This window comes from Colletotrichum scovillei, assembly GCF_011075155.1.
Source record: "Colletotrichum scovillei strain TJNH1 chromosome Unknown Contig00003, whole genome shotgun sequence".
NCBI lineage: Eukaryota > Fungi > Ascomycota > Sordariomycetes > Glomerellales > Glomerellaceae > Colletotrichum > Colletotrichum scovillei.
The window spans coordinates 3,096,138-3,110,094 of NW_023336261.1; positions in this window are offsets into that span (position 1 = coordinate 3,096,138).

Here is a 13,957-nt window from a genome sequence, read left to right on the forward strand (position 1 = left end):
GTCGTGAATGTACGCGCATGGTGTAGGTCTCTGGGTGGTTGTGCACAACCACCGCCTGGTTGGTCGGAACAGGGTAATCCTAGCCAAAAGCTGGCAAACCGTCTCTCACGCGTTGCTTGCACAAACCGCTCGCATGTTTGTGGTAAGATTGCTGATGACAGGCCGATCTCTCTACCAACGAGGTTCCGCCTTTTTCACCCGAGAACGTCCCCGTTATCACAAGTCCCAGAAGCTCGAAAACGAGAAGCAAACTCCACGGGCCGTCTATGCACTTTTCACTCATGAGAAGCCGTCCAGTGTCCTCAGCATGCTCTTGATCGACTCTATCTCCCAAGATGCTCCGTAAACGATAACCATTCGAACCCTGACGTGTCGAAAATTTCACCAGTTTCATCCGAACTGGCCAGACATTTTTTGGCCTCCCAAGCACACAATAAGGTTCTCGACTCGTGCGTTGAGATGGACGGATAGAAGTTACATCGAGCAGCTGTTTCAACCCATGCTCTGAACGCAGCTCTGACACTCTTCAGATCCCTACCTCGGCAAAAACAAAGTCGTTGATCTCTTTCATCTGAACTTTGGCACTCGAGGTGAACATGAAGTTGAGAGCTTTGGCCAGTAAGTGCTCATGGGATGAAAACGTTGCATTACGTTAGGGAAGCTCAGTAGACTGGCGATATGTCCTTCGCCAACGCTGAGCAGGCGATGAAATTGACGATGCTGCTATTTCTGGCAAGATTGCCCATGGTCCATCCAGTAAATCGAACCCAGGTACCTGTAGGCTGTAACACAGCATCTGTTTCTCGCTGCACGGCTCCTTGCCAGGCTGATTTCGTATCAATGTAGGAATGATGTGAGATGCATGCAATTGCTCCACATAGCAGCAAATCGTTGATGTCAGATCTGGGAGCAGATGAGGTCCGCGGGACGTCTCCGTAGCCCAAATTTGGGTTTCTTATTTCTCATTGACGTGGCTAGTCCGTGGATACTCGTCTGTATGAGGCGTTTGAAGATTTTCAAAGCGCGTCGAGCGGCGCTAGATCCAGATTGTGACAGATCATGATCGACGACTGCCAGAGGGCTGTGGTCCCCGCCAGAGGACTTTCCCAGTGTCAAGAATAGTGAGGAGGTCTGGGTCCATGGACGCTGGAGTGGACACGGTGAACAAGGGACCACGCAATTGTGGGCTTTGTAGGTTGCCGGCCGTACGGTATTGCTTCTTCGTGCGCAGCAGCGCAAGAGAGACCATCCCTGGGGTAGGTTGCGAGCTGCCGACGGCTGCCGTGTGCCATCATCCGCCATCCGCCATCCAGGTGGTAGTCAATCGGTTGGAAATCGGGCAGATGCAGAGCGCCGCCCGGCGTATGAGAAACGAAGCGGTCAAGCTCACAACGGAGCCAGCCCCCCGGCCTCCATAGTAAATGCCGTACAACTGAGTGTCTCAAGTTTCAAGACCGACGTTGGCCTGACCGTTAGGTTTGCGGTGGTAACGGGGGCTCTGAGACAGCCCAGTCATTCTGCGTAGCGTGAGACAACGACCGTTGTTGGCATTATGGCAGTGCGGTCAGTGGGTGGACGCGAGGGGACGGGTATACCTCGTTCTCGACCCGCGTGCCAGACTCCCAGTCCCCCGAAGGCCGATACCCTAGTCCCAGATCCACGATTGATTGGCGCTGCAAGGCGCAAGAGGGAAAACTCGACTGACAAGCTCTCTCGCGTCTCTTCTGCCCTGTCGATATTTGTCGGTCGGTCGGTTCTGGAATTCCCCGTCAGACCCTGTTCGAGCTAGGTTGCCCAAACGCCAGTGGGCGGAAGAAACCAGCCAGGGTGCGGATACCTTGGGGCAAGGCAAGGCAAGGCAAGGCGACGCCGAGCCATGTCCAGGGCAAGCAAGCTCAGGGCTACGTCCAGCTGGCAGCTGGGGCTTGAACTTAACCAGCCACATTTGCTCCACGGGGTTCCCGGAGCTGGTGCATGTCTACCATGTTGATTTCCAGATCTTATTCCCTATCACACATGTTTTTTTGCTCCACGCAAGACCCATCTCTCCCAGATAGTAAGGTCGTTCGGACAGGTCCTTTTGTCAAAAATGTCATCTTTGAGGCGTTGAACCCGAAGATGACGACTGCGGGGTTCGGCTTGGCTTGAATTGACAAAAGGTTTACGGAGTAGAGAGGCCAAGCTGAAGAATTGGGAAGCTGCTGTGCGTTGCCGTAGTTTGCAAAAAACCGATTTGCGGTGCAAGATCATGAGAAATGCGTTATCAAGCCCCAATGCTCTCCTGGAGTACTGAGTCCCTCGCCTGGGTACCTGACTAGTTGGGCATTGGTTTCGATCCTATGGATAGCTAGCACTCGGATAGACTGCTAGAGTCATAGTCAGAATATGGAGGACACTAACACGTAGGCTTGCGGAAGATGAGTGACTTTGTTGACCACAGCTTCGCGCAATTGAGACAGTGGGGTTTTCCGCAGCTCGAGTAGTGAGAACAACAACCTAGGTATTTCCGAGTCCGCCGACCGGGTCTATCTGCCTGTTGAGTATCCCATGGGCGTGAGGAACTCAAAGAGGGACTGATTGACTGAGTCGCGAACAAGCCGAGCTTTTGGGACCCTCTGTTTCCCCCCATGCTGTCCGCCTTTGCATACGTTGCTCGTGTCTTCTCCATTGCGGGCACCGGGTATTGCCAAAGCTCGTCAGAACTCTCGACAGGCATTGGCTACCAAGAAAGTGATCCGAGAATGCGCCTTTTTCTTTCCCTCGTTTTTCCTTGCTGGGCAACTCGCTGAGGGTTGGCTAGAGGCGGACCAGAGTTGCGTGCCTGCATACACCCAACGCACAGACGACGGCGCCAGAGCCGTTTTTCTTCTGTTTCCACTGTTCCACAGAGGCGGGACGACTGCCTATTCGCTCAAAGGTGGAGGTAATGGAGAAGCCCAGCTGCGGGCTTGACCAGACAGGCGGGGGCCGGGGATGGTGCACGTAGTGTTAGTGGCTCAAAGAAGTATTTCCAGCTCGTATGGTAGACCAGCAGTGAGTGTGACGGTATCCATGGCCATGACCGCAAGATACGCAGGGTAGATCTCTGTACGTATGCTGCTTCGTAATCCGCAACTCAGTTCAGGTCGGCTTTCAAATCGCGTCTCGCAGCACGGCAGGCGGGTACGTAACACGGGACCGAGGGCGACTATGGAGTAGTACAGCGTATCCAGAGCTGCGTAGGTACGGACGTAGGCCAGTCCCATTTTCGAGGCGAAGGGAAAATGGGGACGGCACGGTGCAGCGGTGCGGCAGAGCAAAAGCAAGCGCACATGGGAGCTTAGCTTGTCTGGTTCTACGTAGTGTATCCGTAGGCCGCCAAGCGAAGCCGAGGCCATCTGCAGGGGCAGCGGACTAGGTACGGCCTGGATGTCCAATAGGCATGGCAAGCAAGGTCTCAGGGACGCAGAGTGATGGTGGTGGCTTCGATTGGGTTCTGGCGTTCTGATACTGGCGATGGCCGGACTAGCGGTAGGTACGAAGTACTTTCGCAGTCAGTCTCTGCGGGGGCCGAGAGACGAGGAATGCTATCTACATCAGTAGAGCCTACGGATACTGCCAGGTTCTGCAGAACGGGGCTTTCGACTGTCCAGTGTCGAGCCGGTGAGAAAGAAAGTTTGCTAGGCCTTTATTACGTACCTTGGCTGCTATACGCAACTGGGCGACGCAATGTGCAGTAGTCCGCAGATGACCGTACGCGGTGTGTTCTCTTTTGGGTTGAGAAAAGGAACAAGATCCCGGTCGGATTCCACGTAGTATCGGCGGGCAGAAGGCACCAGGGTTGGCCGAGAGGACGGGAAGGAAATCCAGGGCTCCGGGGATGGTGTCGACGAGTGAGAACCTTCAGTTCGGGACAAGAGACGCGGGTGCTTAGGTTGTTGGGATCCCGTATGCCGTATCCTCTGTTCTGGGTTCCTGGGAAGATTGCGGCCAGGTGAAGGTCGGATTGGGGAGTCGCATGGAAATTGCTGCAGACTGATTCAGAACGCTGCTGTGTGGGTTGGTCGCGCGGTTGTAATGAGTCGCTCTGATTGGGGAATTGATTGACATTGGGTTTGCCGGACAGAGTGAAGTGATGGACGGATAAGGCGGGCGAATTGAAGAAACGAAATGAAGCTTTCCAGACGGTCGGATAGTAAGTCATGGCTAGCCTGTCTGGCAGCTGTCTGGTAAATTGCATGTCTTTCCGGGACGAAGTGAGGAGAATTTAGCAAATGGCGACTGACCGGGGGATGCAGGCGGGACAAAGGGAATTACTTGCGTAGTAGTGCCATGGTTGCTGTATTCGAACGAACTTGCGGAGAAAGTGCAGTGGGCAACGGGAGTCGTGAAATTGAGAATGAGATGAACCCTCTGCCACATTGAGAGAGAAACTATGAACACTCGTGTCTGTTGCACCTACTCAAATTTCCTCTCCCATGCTTCATTTCTCAATTCGTAAGGTACTTGCCTACCGATACCTTCCCTGATTTTGGGGCATTCGTGCCTTACTCAGACGCAGGTAAAGTAGGTAACTTGTAGTAATTAATTAGGTAGGTGCGTATCACAAGCTCTATCGGATCGGCAGCTTGCAATCTGATTATGGCCTCCCGCTCCGGCTTTGGCTCCGGCGGCCATGACTCTTACTGGTCGGTCCTAGTGGTCGTTTCCGGAAGGAAGACGGACACAAGGGAAACATGGCAGTCCGGGAAAGCGAAACCCGTTGCGTAGGAAGGAGACTGTCGAGGCGGGCACGACGGGGAGGGGAGGGGACGGGAACCTGGACCAGAGAGGTAGAGACACGGGGCGAGCAGAGTCCAAAGGAAAAGAGAGGGCACAAGGAAGGAAGGCATGTCCAAAGGTACCTACCTACCTTACTCATTGCATAGGTACCTATCCTTGCCCATTCCTGCCTACTAATGTATGTTAGGTATTAGGTAAGACAAGGCGAGGTGCCTGAGAAAGGTACGTGTATTGAAGGGAGCTCAAGTGTCTGAGTAGGTATCTTGCGCCTGCCATTTTGAACTTCAGTCCCCTTGAGTCCTTGACTCCTTCCGCCGTTGAGTAACCGTCGCTCCACACCGTTCTCTCCCACGAGTCCAAGTTGGCCCTAGCGTATCTCGAGTATCCACACCTGCACCTGCCTTAGTGTACTGTGTGGTTAGACCTGGGTTGCTGCAGCAAGCACGCAGACGGCAGCAGCAGCAGCAGCAGCACCTCCGACCGCGAGTTTAACCCTTACTTTACTGTGTAGGGAGTACGTAGTTTCCTCGACAGTGCGATTGTTGAACTTTTACCGTCCCAAGACGAGCAAGGCAGGAACAGGAAGAGGAACACACGCAGGCAAAATGTAGGCAAAATGTGGGAATGGAGACGAACTGCAAGTCGCAACTGCGTGCTGCCCTGAACCCCACGGCTCGATCCACTCGACCCAGTCAGAATCCAGGGGTCCTGCGTGCCTGCTCAATCCACCTCACAGTAAGTGGAGGTAGCCAGAATCCACAGACACATGGAACCTGGAAGGAACTTGGGTTGGCAACTGCAACTGCAACTGCAAGTCTGCAACTCGTGGCACGACTGACCCAAGGCCGGTCAGTCTTTTAGGGCTTTTTCTCGCCCTCTCTATTCGTACATGCTGCATACAGATTATCAAAGTACCTGGCCGGTCATTTACTCGCGAGTTGTCCGCTCAATCAAAGTGGCATTTTCCATCAAGTCCATGAGCAAGCCTTGATCACCAAGGCATGCCTCTAGAGTCCAAATTACATCCTCCGTATTGACACTTGACTCAAGCCCAAGGCGGCACAGGCGGCGGTTGGCTTGCGTTGCCGTCACTGAGGTGGGGTAATCGGCGATATCTCTGGGTCACGGAGTTCTAGGCCTAGGCCATTGCTTTTTCTTCGGCCCAAGGTTGGAACCTGAGAGCTGGGATGGCACAGGACTACGGCGTAATATTCACTAATTAGAACTGCAGAGTCAGAGAGATTCCCGAGCCTTGTCTTCAAAGCCCCAGTTGTCGATGGACGGGCGGGCGGGCGGACAATTGCTAAGCAATCGAGATACCGAGAGCGAGCCTTGGTTGCTGAGCGCAATTCGACAACCTAAGCTTCTCGACACACACACACATACACAACTTGTCTGACTTCACAGCACTCTCATCGTCAACTTAACTTTGGTTGTCAAGGCTATAGCTGCGTACTATTACAAGTAGAACCTTGAAATCACGGCGGGACGATTTACCCGAATCAGAAGGGAAACAGGTCCGTTTACCCCAGAACAAATGCAACGGCATGCTCTTCATCCTCATCCTTCTGGCGGGCCAAGGTTCCTATGGAAAGCTCCCCGAGGTTGGAGCCCGCCAACCCTGTGCTTGCGCATGTGCCTGTGCCTGTCAGACAGCTCCCTTGTTCTCTTCTCACAAGCGACCCTTTTCCTCGAGCCAAGTCCGGCATCTATATCACCAAATACTACTGCAGGCCACCATTGGCCCGAACGTCAGACCCTTCGATTGGAGCGACACGCGGAAGAAGGGTGGGCGGGCACTATGGAATTCAATGCACTGTGGGCAAGGCCGCTTCGCAAGAAACGGGGACTATGAAGCCGGTCCATGTCAACGTTGCAACGGTTGGACGTCAAGGATGTTCTGCAGTACACTAGACGGCGCTCTCTCCCGCCCCTCCAGCACCAGCTTCTGTGCCTGTCTTGTCTTTTTTGGCAACCTTGCTCAACCAAACGCACGGTAGGTTGCGCTAACCTGCCAGTGGCAGCAGGATACCACTATCAAGGCACTCCTGTACAGTACGGATATGGTTGGGAATCTCTCCATTGTTCCTCGCGCTGGTGGTGTTTCTTCTGCCCACTCTCTACTTGACGCAACACTTCGCTACATTGTTTGTGTTTCTTGTGGCAACCTATGTCGCCATAGGTTATCGTCCCGCCTGGGGTCTGATATAGAAATGGAAACAATAAGGTTTATGACGTCTTGTTAAGGCCACAAGGCGGACCAAAAGGTTACTTTAGCGAGAGTCAAGCGAATACAGGCTTGTTGCAATTGGCAAGACTTGGACATGGACCAGTCAACTCTTCACCTCGTCGCGCCTCGAGGACGCTCAATAGACAACTCTGAGTATCCAAGGTACCTTACCCATCCTATTGACTCAATTCGATAAAGAATAATGGGCGCCACTGGCCCCATCAGCAAATATCTGAACTACGGCGAGATCAGCCGTTACTCGCACGGGTAGCTCTTCATGGCAGTCGAATTCTGGTTTGTTTGTTCCTCTCTAACCGATATGAGCATCTCTCGTTGGCGTCTTGACCAACCTGCCGCCACCTCAATGCTATTCGCTCATCTTGGCCATTATTGTTGGTCCCACGCCATCACCAACCATTTCTCTCTCTATGCTGATCCTTCCGCATGCTGCTTTGCAGGACATCCAAGAGCTATTGCCCTGCGGCCGGGAAATTGGATACGTCGTGTTGGAGGGTCGCGTCTCAGGCCAGTTGGATGCCAGAACACCGGGGGCCGTTCTTCATCAAACCACACATGACAACAACTAGGTTTCCAATGCAGCTTACGGATAGCTAGCTAGCTGACTTGCAGCCTCGGCCGACGATATGAGGGAAGAAAAGTCATGCTTACGACTCAGCTATTGTCAACTCGTCTGTAGGCTGTAGCTAGCTGTTTCGCGGGTTGAACCTTGGCGGTTGCAACGCCGTCATTTCCAGAAGGCGAACCCTGGGACGTTGTTGGACTTTGCCGCATTCGTGCATTTCTCCTCTCAAGATTCGTCGCCGGGCAGGTCGGCTAGGACGGCCAATTCCGACGCCGTCATTCGCGAGCTACCGTCAGCAAGTCTATCCACAGACGCGCCGCTCAACGCAACGCATGTCCGCACAGGTTCCACAACGATCAACGACTCCTGTCAGACTGCATGATCGGTCCGAAGGACGCAGGACAAGGCATAGAGGGCATAGAAATGAAGAACACAATTAGCCGTATCTTGAAGAAACACTGAGGTGGCAATTGCCAACTAAGGTACGAGAAGGGGATACAACCGACCTCATTCATCCGGCCGAGGCTCACCTTCCAGACCTCGGACGCAACGAAGAAAAAGGTCAACCAAAAGACAGACACATATCAATATTGCTTGTGCCGTCGCTGCACGTAGAACAAAATCCGGAATAGGTTGCCCTGCCTATGGCCTCGAATGCGGAGAAGGATGGGATTCCTGGGGAACACATGCCTGCAGCAATGTCTTCAAAGTCGTCTTTCAAGGGACCGATCTCCAAGGGCTCGACCGTCAGTTTCTCGACGACGCGCCTGTATTCCGGGAGAAGAACGACATCATTTTCTTCTTTCTTCTAGACTCAGGATTGATGTTTGTATCCCTCGATCAACCCCAAGGCAGCGTCGCGTTGGTTGCAAATAGCCGTGGCTCCACGCATTCATTGTCTCCCCTGATGTCCGTACCCGCGAATAATGAATGGCTGAATTGGAGGATCACGGGAGCTGCTACACACGGCGAGGGCCAGCTAGTCTCTTTCCTTTCTTCAGTTTGCGAATGCTGCAATCGAATGGTATATGGTGTATCTCGACTGAGACTCTGCTGAGGACCGCCGATCAATGGCTGGTGCTTCAGTTCTAACCCCCGCGTACCCTGGAGGGTTCGCTGGGATACATGACCCTGCACTGTGCCACAGCTAGGCATCGAGCACATCGTTGAAGCAGCATAAGCTAACGACAGATTCGTCAGTCGGTGTGACGGTCCAACTGCTAGCTGCGTGCTGCCGATGCCCTCAAAGAAGTGCTGATCGGCCCTTGCGAGTCTGCAAGGTCCCGCGAAGCTTACATGGAAGCCCAAGAGAAGGCCAGATGGCCTGTTTTCGCGGCCTACGCTACGCCGTGCATGCATGAGCATATTGCCAAAATGCCAGTTTCTACTCCGTATCTGTATCACCACTGGCAATCGCCGTGAGATACAATAACCCAATCCTCAGCAATTTTGTTGAGGCCAGAGGACACCCATCCTGCAGCATGGACGAAGTTTCTAGGTCGAGGCAGCAATCATCATACAATGCTCTGTACGGATACATATCATTACACCAAACTTGGGCCATTCCAACTTCAGGCGCAAACCACCAACAGGTGGACCGAGTGTCACACTTCTCCTCTACTTCCATCCGGGGAGATGCTGGTGAGACGGGTTCGCGTTCAGTGCTCTTGATAAGGTAGCTGTCAATTCTGGCAGAGAAGCTTGGACTCTCAACTGGTCGTCTCGTAACCCCAATCTCCCCAAGTCCCAACATGCTTCCAACATCACGCCACTGTCACCAGCTCACTTCTCAACACCCATGGCTCATCAGTGCCGTCCGCGGATTACCCAAACGTGACTAACTTCCCTCTGACCGCTGTGTTAGAACCACGGTCGATCTTATTGCAAAGGCTGGAGGTGTTACATTAACACTACAGCGAGGATTCTTCAAGGCAATCGTGTCATCGATCGAGAGTTTCAACCGCATTACGACCGCGTCCCGAGCAGGGGAGATCCCGATAGCTTATCCAGACCGGCGCCGGCTCCTCATGTGCCGTCTGCAGTCCCGGTGTTGATGTGTCCGGCTGCATCCAGTCTGTCGCTTTTGAGTCTTGAATACAATAGAAAGCCAGATTCGAGCCATGCTGCCACTGGATGGCAAGCGGCCCAGCTTTCCAGAAATGGACCGTCGTTTCATCTGCTCTGCCTAGTTGAGCGCCGTGAGGCCTTGTCGGCAAGCAATCCCTCTCCAGAAACAGGCGACCGTTGAAGTGGTATCGCGGATCGAATGATGTTCCCTGTCAAACTCCGCGTTGCTTGGACCCATAGTTCTGCCCATGCTTCTAGGAGTCCATATCTGCAATAGCAGTTTTTCTATTATAGCGCTTTTCCTATCGCTTTCTCGTCCGTCTCTCGCAGTTTCCGACACTGTTCATCTGTCACGTTGGAGTTTCATCACGTCGACGCATACCAGCCTCTTCTTATACAGACGGCATATATACCGAGTTATCGAGTGCAGATGATGGGGACATCGCCGACGCAGCGTGTAAGCGATGCGACAGCGAACCAAGGTTATCGCCGCGTCCGCCAGAGAGGATCCGGCTCATCGATGCTCCAAGCGACCCGGGCATCCTCCGGCCCCCAAAGCCGTCGATCCCGGGAGCGGCGTATGGCTTTCGGACGCCCACCTTCGGATGGTCCATCGACGAGCTAGGCACAACCCAGAGGTTCTTTGTCAATCTCCTACAAACCAGCGCGTAACGTTCCCAGAGGCAGTCCTGTCAAACTTTGCCCGCTAACGCTCGGACGGTAGTGATCAGCAGAAAAGATGAAGGAGGTAGGCGTGGGATGGAGAGAAAAGTTTTCTCCGCCGGCGCTCAGACTCGGGTCTGTCGATCCTTGCCCTAGAGTAGCAGTCCTCTACGAATACTTGGGCAACACCACGTCAGTCGCCAGCCAAGGCCAGACCATGAGGTCGAACGTCTGACGCTGGTCGAACCAGCGGCGGCTATTCTTGTCTCTCTGGTCTCACTTTCTGCTCTCATGATACTTCCCCAGTGCGTCTGGCATCCCGGACGATGATAAACCGCCCGATCTGGACCTGACGCCACCAACGTTATTCCCTGTGCTGGCCTATGGATGTTCCCAGAGCAGATCTGATGCGAGAGCGTTTGAATATACGTACTGCATATACACAAACGCGGTGACGACGTCGACACTGGCCTGCAGGGTCATCTTGATATCTGATCTCATTCGATATCACACTTGCTTGGGGTCTGCCTTTGTCGGATACGACCAACAAGATCCCCCCGGCACCCTTGACAGCCCGAACTCTGGCCGTGCGCATCCGGCCCGTTGGTGTTTGGCGAATTGTATGTCTCGGGACGGCTTGATGCCCAAAACCCGCTCGCAGGCAGACTGACGGACGGACTGACTGACTGAACGATTCGAGCCCCCCGCACAGACAATGAAGACGACGCCGGTTGTGTCGTTGATGGGGAATCCGAACAGAGAATGTTGAGCTTGCATGTTGGTGCCGTATTTGCTCGCGCAACTGCCGGCGTTCGTCGCCGGGGTCGAAGAAAACTATTGGAGCGCGGCGTGGGCGGAACAGTCTTCCCTTCAGGTTTCTTACTCCCCTTCACGTCCCCCATGCGAAGGATCGACCTGTTTCGGCCAAATTCGATGGATCGTCCGCCCCAAATTCGGAGGATATTGGCTTGGGATGCGGGAGAAGCCGGGGGGTGAGGGGCCCTTTCTAAGTGGGCAAGCCACCATCGACAGACATGTCCAGGATTGCATCTTCGTGTTCTCTTTTTTATCGCGATGGAAATTGGCCCGCAATCTTGTCGATGGGGTTCGTCGTCGGCATCAGGACGGGGTCCCTGCTGCTTGCCGCTGAACGCGCCCTTGCCAGTTCGACCAACGACTTACGAGGCAGACTAGCAGTTGCTGGAGCTTAGAGCTCTCTGTTGTCCACCGCCGCTTCTTCTTGAGGAGCGTCTGACGATACGAGAGAGACGTGACTGAAGAACCGCCTGAGCTAGAACAGCTCTTATGAGACGACTTGAGAGAGAATTTCCCGCATAATGTGATTTTCGGTCTGTGGCCCCCCTCTCACGTCTCAACGACGACTGTTGGGCTTTGCTAAGGTACCCGTAGCCTCGCGACTAACGCAAGCCCGCCGCGCCACCCTGCAACTAACAGCCTAACAAGCTGCTGGACCAAAGTCAAAGTAGACCGCGGGTCCACGGACAGCTGTCAAGTAGGCTGTGTCTGTTCGCCTGTTCCGTGTGGATTTGAGTCGTGGTACTGGTTCGGTGGTAGGTACTCCGTACGGATATCGCAACCGGCGTTCTTCTTCTTCAGGGGTTCCATCGGAGCTGCCCCCGAGATAGCTCGATGGGAATGTCTTACTCTGAGGCAACGCCAATGGCGTCTCGATGAAGGGGGCAGAGTGGTGCCGAGTGATGGGGACTTTGTGACGATCCTGCTCGATATTTGGGCTGTTTCATGACCAGAGAAGTTTAGCTACATCTAGCAGGACTTGAGAACTTGGCCGTGGCTTCACATGCTGCGTACACATCATCCCACCGAGGTTTTCTTGCGCCGCGAAGAAGCCGAGATAGATGCATGAGCTTCCTTCGTGGATCTTCTTTGGAGAGCGAGAGGGTATTGATTGATCGTGTGCCGTGGTCCACCCCCTGAGGGACATTTCTTGAGCTATCTGACTTTGGTCTAGACCGCTTCAACTTACGTCTGCGGTGCTTTGGGGGCCGCTCGTGGAGAAACAGGAAAGCACGCTAATGCTGAGCGTTGGGTTACTAGTAGGGTATGTAGTCTGGGAGTCTTGGACTCCTCTGGAGGAGGGAGAGAAGAGATTAGAATCAACCGGTTGACAATTTGACGCCGGCTCCTTCTCCCCCGTCCGTCCGCCTTAGTTTTGTTTCCCTTCCGATTCTCCGAGGTTTTCTGTTGGTTGGGTTGGTGATGGTGTTTATGACTTACCTACAGTAGTCTTGGTCTCCTTTACTGGAAACTACTTTAGTGTGGAAATGACGAAATACTTTTGCGCACGACACCCTCAACTGCGAAACCGAACTTGGTGAACCGGAACATCTGATTATTGGCAACGGCTTCCCAAGCTTGCATTGTATAGTGCAAGGTACATTTTGCCTTCCTTTGGTGTGTGTGTGTGTTGGAAAGGACTTTGTTCTCTTTCCCTACCTTACTTTGGGTGACTAGGTAAACCGTAAACATCGGATCATCACGGGGAGGACCGGCTGCCTTCGCGGGAACCAGGGAGCGATGGAGAGCTAAGGTGGCTAGAGTCTAGAGGGAAGGCTCCGGTGTGCCACTTGTGCCGTTGATTCGGGTTCTAGAGGCTTGCGAGGCGTTCGGTGGTTTGTTAGATAGCGTTGCTAGCCATGTAGGAAACTTGCTCATTGCGAATCGCCTATGATAAGCTTCGGTCCAATGTGTGGCGTGATAGAATAGAGTGACGGGAATTAGCTGCATAAGAACCTTCGTGGAGTATAAACGCCCCCCCCTTACATATCGAACATGAAGACGACGGAAAAGGGGGTGAAAGAATCTCTTCGCCTGTCTTTTCTTCGAAAACTTTATCGGCTGTCTGGCTTGAGATGGATTTGAATTTCCGGTTGGGCCCATCACGCCAAGGATGGGGGTTTGGCTATAAAGAAAATTCTTCATGAGAGCTAAGGAGACTTCTGGTATTTGGACCGGCTGTTTGGGTTAGGAGAGGCGAGATGTGGACGACTGGCTGGGAGCGAATGCTGTTGAAGGTCGGGTGTCCGCCTAAAGAAGGAATGACAGGATACAACACCGATATTGAGAAAATTTAGTTACTCTTTCCGTCATTCAGACCCAGTCATGAGTGAAGGTTGACCAGGGTACTGACGTGATGATTCTAAAGAAAGCGAATGAGTTGGATGGACCCCGAGTATCCGGAAAGGGGTGAGGACCTCTTGATCTTTTGGGGAAAGAATTTCTCTCCTCAATATCAGATAGACTTTCAAGCACTGTCAAGAAACAGACTAATTCAGAGTATGAAGCCTCTGATGCTTGTGTACACGATGGGAAGCAGTCAGCAGTACAGTCATCCTTCTCTCGTGGCAAGCTGACAAAAGGATATTAAGTCAAGTGCTAGGTAGGCCCTATACTCTTCTATTAAAACTATAGTCTTGTACTTGTAAATTTCAAAGAACTTTATCCCTCAATACCAAGGTACTCAGATGCTTGTGTACATGCATCTAGAGAAACTGTGTTAAGAAATGCTTTATTTGCATAGGGTGAGCTGTCATGAGCACCAATAGTCAACCTAGAATGGGTAACCTTCTCATGATGAGCCTCTCAAGGAAGCGCAGGCCAATAAACACTGGTAC